Source organism: Gopherus flavomarginatus, chromosome 8 (genome assembly GCF_025201925.1).
Source record: "Gopherus flavomarginatus isolate rGopFla2 chromosome 8, rGopFla2.mat.asm, whole genome shotgun sequence".
Classification (NCBI taxonomy): domain Eukaryota; kingdom Metazoa; phylum Chordata; order Testudines; family Testudinidae; genus Gopherus; species Gopherus flavomarginatus.
Window position 1 is genome coordinate 42,447,918 of NC_066624.1, and position 11,417 is coordinate 42,459,334.

Here is an 11,417-nt window from a genome sequence, read left to right on the forward strand (position 1 = left end):
TACTCTGTCAACGTGCAGCATCTACTGCATTGCATTTAAAGAATCTCAGAAAAAATTCTGTCAAAACATTTTTTCACATAGAAGCTGGCTTTTTCCAATGCAGAATTTTTCACACACAAAAAAAATCCTTTTTCAATGGAAATTTTTGTGTGTTCAGTGAAAACCTAACATTATTTGACAAAATAATTTAGCTGAAACTTTTTCACAGGAAAAAGATCATTTCCTGGCCAGCTGTAATTGTGTTGCATCAGGGCACTGTAGTATCATCTATGGAATGTATCTGTGCTAGCCACCATCTTGGCTGATAGTAGGGATTGAACTGGTGGCCTACAGAGCTAAAAGAACAAAATGTTGTAGCTTAAGCGGTAGGCTCTAAGGTAGAGGGTGGAAAAGACTCACATCCACAAGTTGTTCATGCTCAGCATGGGCCAAGTAATATACTCACTAGCAGTTGTTATATATGCAATGTCTACTATAAAAATCATATTGCCTTGCAGGGAATGGTAAAGGAATTATCATTTATCACGCTTATAGTATGAAAAAACTGTAATTTAAAGCTGCAGCATTTTGCCTTTAGCAGATGCAGTCATAACATTTTTGGTTAAAAATGCATAAATAAATTAGATAAATAGATTAGACAGACAAAGAGCTTTAACGATCACTAATAATTAAACAGAGTAGTATGTCTTTAGCACAATGAGTTCCTTTCAGAGGACCCAGTTTAGTAAAGCATTTAATCCCAGGCTTAAATTCATTACTGTTCAGCAAAACACTTAAGCCCATGCTAAACTTTAAGAACATGGTTAAGTACCACATGCTTAAACTTAAGCACGAGCTTAAGTACCTTCAAGAACATACATAGACTGATGAATCAGGGCCATAATTACTAGATATTCAAAAATTAACTGGGTCTTTCTAAACTGTTTCTATACTGTTACCATGAATTATTGGAGCAAAAGGAGTAGCTGATAACATTTCCCTTCTCTGCCTATCATGTTGGTGGCTGTGTTCCTATCCTGGGGGAATGCCAATCAGTTATGCATCCATTCCCAAAGTCTGTTTGAAATGCTCACTGTGCTATTGGGGGGAGGGATAACTCAGTGGTTTGAGCATTACACTGCTAAACCCAGGATTGTGAGCTTAATCCTTGAGGGGACCATTTGGGGGATTATAGTTAGGAATTGGTCCTGCTTTGAGCAGGAGATTGGACTAGATGACCTCCTGAGGTCTCTCCCAATCCTGATATTCAATGATCACATAATACAAGTCATTTGCTTCCTTCAGAACCTCAGGAATTCTACCATACTTAATATAGCATGACTCTGCTTCTAATGGGATCACTGAACTCAAAGGGGATACAGTTAACATACAACCAGTCTTTGGTTTCACACTTTTAATGTATTTATTTAATAAAGCTTTTAACATTATTAATCAACTCAGAAGATTAGGGTTGGAAGAGACCTCAGGAGGTCAACTAGTCCAACCTCCTGCTCAAAGCAGGACCAATTCCCAACTAAATCATCCCATCCAGGGCTTTGTCAAGCTGGGCCTTAAAAATCTCTAAGGATAGAGATTCATCACCTCCCTAAGTAACCCATTTCAGTGCTTCACTGCCCTTCTAGTGAAATAGTTTTTTTCTAATATCCAACCTAGACTGCCCCCACTGTAACTTGAAACCATTGCTCCTTGTTCTGTCACCTGCCATCACTGAGAACAGCCTACTCCATCCACTTTGGAACCCCCCTTCAGGGAGTTGAAGGCTGCTATCAAATCACTCCTCACTCTACTCTTCTGCAGACTAAATAACCCCAGTTCCCTCAGTCTCTCCTCATAAGTCATGTGCCCTAGCCCCTAAACATTTTGGTTGCCCTTTCTCCAATTTGTCCACATCCTTTCTGTAGTGGAGGGCCCAAAACTGGATGCAATACTCCAGATGTCTCCTCAGAAGTGCCAAATAGAGGGGAATAATCTCTTCCCCCGATCTGCTGGCAATGCTCCTACTAATGCAGCCCAATATACCATTAGCCTTCTTGGCAACAAAGGCACACTATTGACTCATATCCAGCTTCTCGTCCACTGTAATCCCCAGGTCCTTTTTTGCAGAACTGCCACATAGCCAGTCAGTCCCCAGCATGTAACATTGCATGGGATTCTTCTGTCCTAAGTGCAGGATAACTTGTTCTCCTTGTTGAACCTCATCAAATTTCTTTTGGCCCAATCCTCCAATTTGTCTAGGTCACTCTGGACCCTATCCCTACCCTCCAACATATCTTCCTCTCCCCTCAGCTTAGTGTCATCCTTGAACTTGCTGAGGGTGCAATCCATCCCATCATCCAGATCATTAATGAAGATGTTGAACAAAACCAGCTCCAGGAGCAATTCCTGGGGCACGCTGCTTGATACCGGCTGCCAAGTAGACATCGAGCCATTGATCACTACCCGTTTAGCATAACGATCTATCCAGCTTTCTGTCCATGTTATAGTCCCTTCATCCATCCATACTTTTTTAACTTGCTGGCCAGAATACTGTGGGGGACCTTATCAAAAGTTTTGCTAAAGTCAAGATATAGCACGTCCACCACTTTCCCCATATCCACAGAGCCAGATATCTCATCATAGAAGGCAATCAGGTTTGTCAGGCATGACTTGCCCTTGGTGAATCCATGTTGACTGTTCCTGATCACCTTCCTTTCCTCCAAGTGCTTCAAAATGGATTCCTTAAGGACCTGCTTCATGATTTTTCCAGGGCCTGAGGTGAGGCTGACTGGTCTGTAGTTTCCTGGGTTCTCCTTCTTCCTTTTTTTAAATATGGGCACTACATTTGCCTTTTTCTAATCATGCAGGACCTCCCACAATCACCACGAGTTTTCAGAGATAATGGCCAATGGCTCTACAATCACATCAGCCAATTCCTTCAACACCCTCGGATGCATTGCATCCGGCCCCATGGACTTGTACATGTCCAGCTTTTCTAAATAATCCTTAACCTGTTCTTTCACCACTGAGGGCTGCTCACCTCCTCCCCATACTGTGCTGCCCAGTGCAGCAGTCTGGGAGCTGATCTTGTCTTTGAAGACCGAGGCAAAAAAAGCATTGAGTACTTCAGCTTTTTCCACATCCTCTGTCACTAGGTTGCCTCCCCCATTCAGTAAGGGGCCCACACTTGCCCTGACTTTCTTCTTGTAACTAACATACCTTTAGAAATCCTTCTTGTTGCCCTTCATATCCCTTGCTAGTTGCAACTCCAGTTGTGCTTTGGCCTTCCTGATTACACCTCTGCATGCTCTAGCAATATTTTTATACTCCTCCCTAGTCATCTGTCCAAGTTTCCAATTCTTGTAAGCTTCCTTTTTGTGTTTAAGATCACCGAAGATTTCTCTGTGAAGCCAAGCTGGTCGCCTGCCATATTTGCTATTCTTTCTGCCCATCAGGATGGTTTGTTCCTGCTTCTTCAATAAGGCTTCTTTAAAATACAGCCAGCTCTCCTGGACTCCTTTCCCCCTTGTGTTAGCCACCTTGGGATCCTGATCATCAGTTCCCTGAGGGAGTCAAAGTCTGCTTTTCTGAAGTCCAGACTGCTCTCCTTTCTTCCTTTTGTCAGCATCCTAAACTCAACAATCTCATGGTCACTGCTGCCCAGATTGCCACCCACTTCTACTTCCCCTACCAATTCATTCCTGTTTGTGAGCAGCAGGTCAAGAAGAACATGGCCCCTAGTTAGTTCCTCCAGCACTTGCATCAAGAAGTTGTCTCCCAACACTCCAAAAACTTCCTGGATGAAATGAGGGCAGCAATACTTACCTGCCTCATAGAAGGTTTGTTAATTAGTATTTGTACAGTGCTTTTAAGATGATCGGATGAAAGGCACTAGAGAAGAGCACAGTATGCTCATGAATGCTGGGACTGGGGAAGATATGCAAGAGGCTAATGCAGTAGCTTACCTGTCACTAGGCGTGTATAAGACACGTGCTTTGAGCAGTACACTGGGAGACAGTTGCAGTTTGAGCTATAGTCACAAATTTAAATGCCATAACTTTTTATTAAATTTAATTTTGTTAAATGAACTAGCCATCACTAAGACAAGGGCACTATATTTAATTTCCCTGACTCATCCATTTGGGTGACTAACATGTGTTTGGTTTATTTTAGCCCTGAATGTGAGGTGTGCCGCTGTCATGGCAATGGGTGCTATACAAAATCAAATAGACACATGCAAATACAACTCTATGGAATATCCTGAATGATTCAAGATAAAAACATTTCTGGCCCTTCAATCTATGGTTCTATGCTTACAATGAATCAAATTTGCCCCAGTGCAGAAGGCCAGGAAGACACCAGGGTATGTTTATATTGCAGCTGGGAGCATGCATCCTGGCCCAGGTAGACAGACTTGTTCTAGCTCCACTCGAGCTAAGGGCTAAAAATAGCAGTGTTGACACTGCAGAATGGGTGTTAGTCCAGGCTTGCCACCCACATATGGATCCAGGAGGTCAGACTGGTTGGTTCTCCATCAGCTAGCCTGTGTCACCTCCCATACTGCAACAGCCACACGGCTATTTTAGTGCACTGGCTCAGTGGAACTAGTGTGTGTCTATCAACCCAGGCTGGGAGCCACACTTCCAGCCTAAGTGCAGATATACTCCAAGGCTCCACTTAAGCCTTCAGATCAGATGTGAACTTTACCACCAAATGAATCAAATCAGAGAAGCAGGTGGATAGGAGAGGGGGGAAATTCTATTTACAACATAACATCTGGGTGTTGGGAAAGAAATGGCAAAAATGATGCCTTTGTAAAATATTGATTGTTCCAAGATTACGGTGAGGTTTTCAAATATACATAAGTGACTATGAAGTAGACCTACTGGAAATGCAGGAACCATTTTTTGTGAAATTGTCATTAAACACCCGTGCCTTTTTCTTACTGAAAAATTTCCCAACTTGAATTTTATTAACCATCTCATTCACAAGTTCCACTGACTGTCACAATTTTGGACAGTCCCTTTTTCATCCCGACCTCCTCAGTTCTACCCACCCTGGCATCGTTCTAAGGCATGTTGGAAAAAGTTCCTCCCAAGCACAGAAGTCCTTCTGTTACAGTGAGTGTGGGATCTGGCTTCTCTAGGGGTGGTGGAGCAATGTATCATTGCACTAATGGAATCCATCACAGGCTTTGAAACCTTCTAGGGTCACTGAGAGCTGGAACCAGTGACCCTTCACTCCTGCTGCTTGTGCAATGACGGATCAGGAAAAGTCTAAAGTTTATTTCTGTTACTCAACTTAGGGGAGTAAGATAAACCATCCAATCTTACGAGAACTGCACTACCTGATAGATACTGAGATATTTCCTGACACACCCAATGTGACCAGGAGCTGGGCTGAGCAGATCCTGTAGGGCTAGGTTCAAGTGGGTCACGCAAGGTAAGCAATAGACAGAGTTTCATAGGTAGATTTGTATGCCAGGAAGAGACACATCATCCTATAATGCTGCAGGCTATGTGTTTGAGAGTAGCTATGTATTAGACATGAAAATCTCAGGGAAATAATGTGCCAGCTGATACTAGGGCACAGCTCATCAGTGGTTTCCCCAGGAATTGAAATTAGGGAGGTGTTCGAATTTAGGGAGGGGAGGGTCAGGACCAATGAGATATATGAAAGAAATATGAATAAAGTAAACGTTTTGTTAGGATGATACAAATTTAACATAAGAATAATGCAAATTACACCAAAACACATAACAGGTCTAGATTTCTCAAAAAATATAAATTAAAAAAAAGTATTTAATTTAAATTGACTTTTGAAAAGTAAGCCATCATGGGATAAGAGGGAAGTTCTCTCATGGATCAGTAACTGGTTAAAAGATGGGAAACAAAGGGTAGGAATAAATTATCAGTTGTCGGAATGGAGAGAGATAAATAATGGTATTCCTGAGGGGTCTGTACTGGGACCAGTACTGCTCAACATACTCATAAATGATCTGAAAAATGGGTAAACAGTTAGGTGGCAAAATTTGGCAGATGATACAAAACTATTCAAGATAGTTAAGTCCCAAGCAGACTGTGAAGAGTTACAAAGGGATCTCACAAAACTGGGTGACTGGACAACAAAAATGGCAGATGAAATTCAGTGTTGATAAATGCAAAGTAATGCACATTGGAAAACAATCTCAATTATACATACAAAACGAAGGAGTCTGAATTAGCTGTTACCACTCAAGAAAGAGATCTTGGAGTCATTGTGGATAGTTCTCTGAAAACATCCACTCAATGTGCAGCAGCAGTCAACGATTCCCAACATCCTGTTTGCTTTTTTAAAAAGAACAGGAGTACTTGTGGCACCTTAGAGACTAACAAATGTATTTGAGCATAAGCTTTTGTGGGCTTCAGCCCACTTCTTTGGATGTAACCCACGAAAGCTTATGCCCAAATAAATTTGTTAATCTCTAAGATGCTACAAGTACTCCTGTTCTTTTTGCGATACAGACTAACACGCCTGCTACTCTGGCCTGGTCTACACTACGCGTTTAAACCGAATTTAGCAGCATTAAACCAATTTAACCCTGCACCCGTCCACACAAAGAGGCCCTTAATATCGATATAAAGGGTTCTTTGAACCGGTTTCTGTACTCCTCGTCAGCAAGAGGAGTAGCGCTGAAAGCGGTATTGCCATGTCGGATTTAGGTTTAGCGTGGCCGCAAATCGACAGTATTGGCCTCCGGGCGGTATCCCACAGTGCACCATTGTGACCGCTCTGGAAAGCAATCTGAACTCGGATGCACTGGCCAGGTAGACAGGAAAAGTCCCGCGAACTTTTGAATTTCATTTCCTGTTTGCCCAGTGTGGAGTTCTGATCAGCATGGGTGGCGATGCAGTCCCAAATCCAAAAAGAGCTCCAGCATGGACTATACAGGAGATACTGGATCTGATCACTGTATGGCGAGACAAATCTGTTCTATCAGAGCTCCATTACAGAAGACGAAATGCCAAAGCATTTGAAAAAAATCTCCAGGCTATGATACAGAGTCCACAGCACTGTGTGACAAGCATAACGGAAAGCCAAAGAATGAAATGGACGCTCATGGAGGAAGGGAGGGGGTACCGAGGACTCCAGCTATCCCACAGTCCCCGCAGTCTTCGAAAAGCATTTGCATTCTTGGCTGAGCTCCCAATGCCTGTAGGGTCAAACACATTGTCCGGGATGATTCAGGGTATATCTGGTCAATTTACCCCCCCTTTCTCCCATGAAAGAAAAGGGAAAAAAATCATTCCTTGACTTTTTTCAATGTCACTGTATGTCTACTTCATGCTGCTGATAGACGCGGTGCTGCGGCACTGAACAGCAGCATTCTCTCCACTCCTTTCCCCGGTGGCATACAGTACAGTGCAGAAGGACTGGTAGCCGTCCTCGTCATCATCCCATGAGTGCTCCTGGCTGGGCTCAGGTGAGGTCGGCCGGGGTGCCTGGGTAAAAATAGGAATGATTCTCGGTCATTCCCGGCAGGTGGTACAGAGCGGCTGGTAACCGACTTCATCATAGCAACTGGAGGCTGAGCTCCATCAGCCCCCATCACCCCTTCATGTCTAAAGAAAAGATTCTGTACTCCCTGGACTATCATAGCAGCGGGTTGCTGGGCTCCTATCCCCCCCACCGTTTAATGTCCTGCCTGGACTATCATAGCAGCTGGAGGCTGCCATCCCCTCATTTTATCTCACTAAAAACTCAGTGTTTCTTATTCCTGCATTCTTTATTACTTCATCACACAAATGGGGGGACACTGCAATGGTAGCCCAGGAGGGTTGGGGGAGGAGGGAAGCAACGGGTGTGGTTGTTGCAGGGGCACCCTCTAGAATGGCATGCAGCTCATCATTTCTGTGGGATCTGACATGGAGCGGCTGTGCTCTCCGGTACACTGGTTCTCTAGTATACTTGCCCCATATTCTAGGCAGGACTGACTCTATTTTTAGATACAACATAAAGGAGGGAATGACCCGGGGAGTCATTCCCATTTTTGTCTTTGTGCCCCTGGCCGACCTCAGTGAAGGCCAGCCAGGAGCACCCATGACAGCAGCAGACGGTACAGAATGACTGATAACCATCATCTCATCACCAATTTACAATGGCATGTCAGATGGTACAGAACGACTGATAACCGTCTCTGCTATCTTGCAAAGGCAAATGAATGCTGCTGTGTAGCGCTGCAGTACCGCCTCTGTCAGTGGCAGCCAGTACACATACGGTGACAGTGACAAAAGGCAAAACAGGCTCCATGGTTGCCATGCTATGGCATCTGCCAGGGCAATCCAAGGAAAAAGGACGCGAAATGATTGTCTGCCGTTGCTTTCACGAAGGAAGGAATGAGTGACGACATTTACTCAGAATCACCCCCGACACTGTTTTTGCACCATCATGCATTGGGATCTCAACCCAGAATTCCAATGGGCGGGGGAGACTGTGGGAACTATGAGATAGCTATGGGATAGCTACCCACAGTGCAACGCTGCAGAAATCAACGCTAGCCTCGGTACATGGACGCACACCACTGAATTAATGTGCTTAGTGTGGCTGCATGCACTCGACTTTATACAATCTGTTTTACAAAACCAGTTTATGTAAAATCAGAATAATCCCGTAGTGTGGATATACCCTCTGAAACCTTTGCTTTTTTAAAGAAAGGGATAGATAATAAGACAGAAAATATCATATTGCCTCTATATAAATCCATGGTACGTGTACATCTAGAATACTGTGTGCAGATCTGGTCACTCCATCCCAAAAATATATATATTGGAAATGGAAAAGGTACAGAGATGGGCAACTAAAATGATTAGGGGTATGAAACAGGAGGAGAAATTAAAATGACTGGGAATTTTCAGCTTAGAAAAGAGACTACTAAGGGGGGGTTATGACAGAGGTCTATAAAATCTTGACTGGTGTGAAGAAAGTGAATAAGGAAATGTTATTTAAACCTTCATATAACACAAGAACTAGCAGTCACCCAATGAAATTAATAGGCAGCAGGGTTTTTTTTTAAAAAAAAAAGGAAATACTTCTTCACACAACATAAAGTCAACCCATGGAACTCTTTGCCAGGGGATGCTGTGAAGATCAAAACTATAACAGGATTTTAAAAAGAACTAGATAAATTTCTGGAGAATAGGTCCATCAGTGACTATTAGCTAGGATGGGGAGAGATGCAACACCATGCTCTGAGTGTCCCTAGCCTGTTTGCCAGAAGCTGGGAATGGGCAACAGGGGATAGATCACTTGATGATTCCCTGTTCTGTTCATTCCCTCTGAAGAACCTGGCCTTGACCACTGTCGGAAGACAGGATACTGGGCTATATAGACCATTGGTCTGACCCAGTATGACCATTCTTATGTAAAAATTAATTATAATAATAAAAATGTTTAGTACAGAAACTCCCCAACATAATGACCTCTCAAGATAGCAACAATGTGAGATAATAACCTTGGCAAATAATGCATTTTAAAAATCTTGACCTACTAGGAAACATATTTATGTAAGTTTCCATTCCCAGTCACAAATCTAGCATTCTGGAGCAAAGTCACTAAAATATAGTCCAACAAACAAATGTTTCTTTAACATGCCCCTTACTTTTCCCTCCACCGCACCCCACTCACCAGTGTTGTCCTTGGTCAGTGGAGACTCAGAGTTCAGAGGTGCTTTCACATAGTACATCTCCCAGGTGGGGGGCAAGAAGGCACCTTACTTGTTCCTCCAGCTGCTCACTGTTCGCTCTGGCCATGACTGTTCATTGTGCTACTGTTCACTCCACCACTCTGTTGCCAATGGCTCTGTGCCATCACCTTCTGCTGCTTCCTGCCACTGTGACCTCTGCGAGTTGGTCTCTTGAGGTTCCACCCAGCTCTCAATGATTTCAGCTGAGCTCTCAGTGGGGGAACCTCGCTGCTAGTGCAGTCTGGGCTGTCTCTTCCACAGAAACACTGTACCCACAGGAACACTGTCCCCACAGCAGGACTAAGCACTTTTAGGGCTTGTCTACATCACAAAGTTGCAGCGCTGGTGAGGGGGTTACAGCGCTGCAACTTAGGAGGTGTACACATCTGCAGGGCATCACCAGCGCTGCAACTCCCTGTTTGCAGCGCTGGCCGTACTCCCGTTTTGTCTCGGGTGTAGAGGATCCAGCGCTGGTGATCCAGCGCTGGTAATCAAGTGTAGACACTTACCAGCGCTTTTCTTGACCTCCGTGGAATAAGCAGGTATCCCAGCATACCTGAGGAAGCCTCTCTGGTAATCAAGCAGGTCTCCTTCCCCGTGGTTTGCTCCGGTGTTCTCCGAATCCCCCCCCAAGCGGGTCTCCTTCCCCGCGGTTTGCAGGGGGGTTCGGGGAACGCGAGAGCAAACCGCGGGGAAGCAGGTCTCCTTCCCCGGTTTGCTCTCGCGTTCCCCGAACCCCCGAGCAAGCAGGTCTCCTTCCCCGCGGTTTGCAGGGGGGGTTGGGGAACGCGAGAGCAAACCGCGGGGAAGGAGACCTGCTTGCTCGGGAGTTCGGGGAACACTGGAGCAAACCGGGGAAGGAGACCTGCTTCCTCGCGGTTTGCTCTCGCGTTCCCCGAACCCCCCTTGAAGCCGCCCAACAGCACTGCAGTGTGGCCACATCTAACACCACTTGCAGCGCTGGTTGCTGTAAGTGTGGCCACTCTGCAGCGCTGGCCCTATACAGCTGTACTAATACAGCTGTAACAACCAGCGCTGCAAAATTGTAGATGTAGACATACCCTCAGACCTGATTATCAGTGATTTCAGCTGCAGTGGTCACTTAACAGAACAAAAGACTATCTATGGAGCCTAATCAGCTCTGTCTTTAAACAGTGGGGCGGGACAAGTCCCCACCCTCTCTTGATGCCCTCAATCAGCACAGGCTAAGTACAGTTCAACTGCCCTTTACTCATACAATAGGAACAACAACATTTCATTCCCTAACCCCCACCCTCTGCATTCAAGTGATTTGTAACCTAACCCCAGCCAAAATATATCACTTGGGCAACACAGCTCTGTTTGCTGGATACCTAGATAGCTTAGGTGTGAATGTAAATACAGTCTGGTCCTGAAGCCTTTCCCTACACCTCATTACTAGCTGTCAGGGAGAGCTCATTTAGACTTTGCTTACAAATCATCATTTGAAATGATTGCACTGACATTCTCATAAAAAACAACAGCTGTATAAGGAAGCTAGTCTACGCTCATACTTTTCAAATCTATTATACTTTCAGATACAGGTTGTCATAAACAGATAGCTAAGGGTTAATGTCTCTTTCACCTGAAGCACCTGACCAGAGGACCAATCAGGAAACCGGATTTTTTCAACTCTGGGTGGAGGGAAGTTTGTGTCTGAGTCTTTTGTCTGTCTGCCTGCTTTCTCTGAGCTTTGGAGAAG

General features: G+C 44.5%; 1 protein-coding gene across 2 annotated transcripts in view; it reads right to left on the reverse strand.

Annotated features, from left to right (window-relative positions):
• Positions 1–9,735, reverse strand: part of LOC127056472 (cis-aconitate decarboxylase-like) — a 36,302-nt gene extending 26,567 nt beyond the window's left edge. For both annotated transcript variants that reach the window (XM_050964342.1, XM_050964341.1), the window contains exon 1: positions 9,640–9,735. The gene's annotated coding sequence lies outside the window, so the exon portion shown is untranslated. The remainder of the gene's footprint in view (positions 1–9,639) is intronic.
• Positions 9,736–11,417: the final 1,682 nt, after the last annotated feature.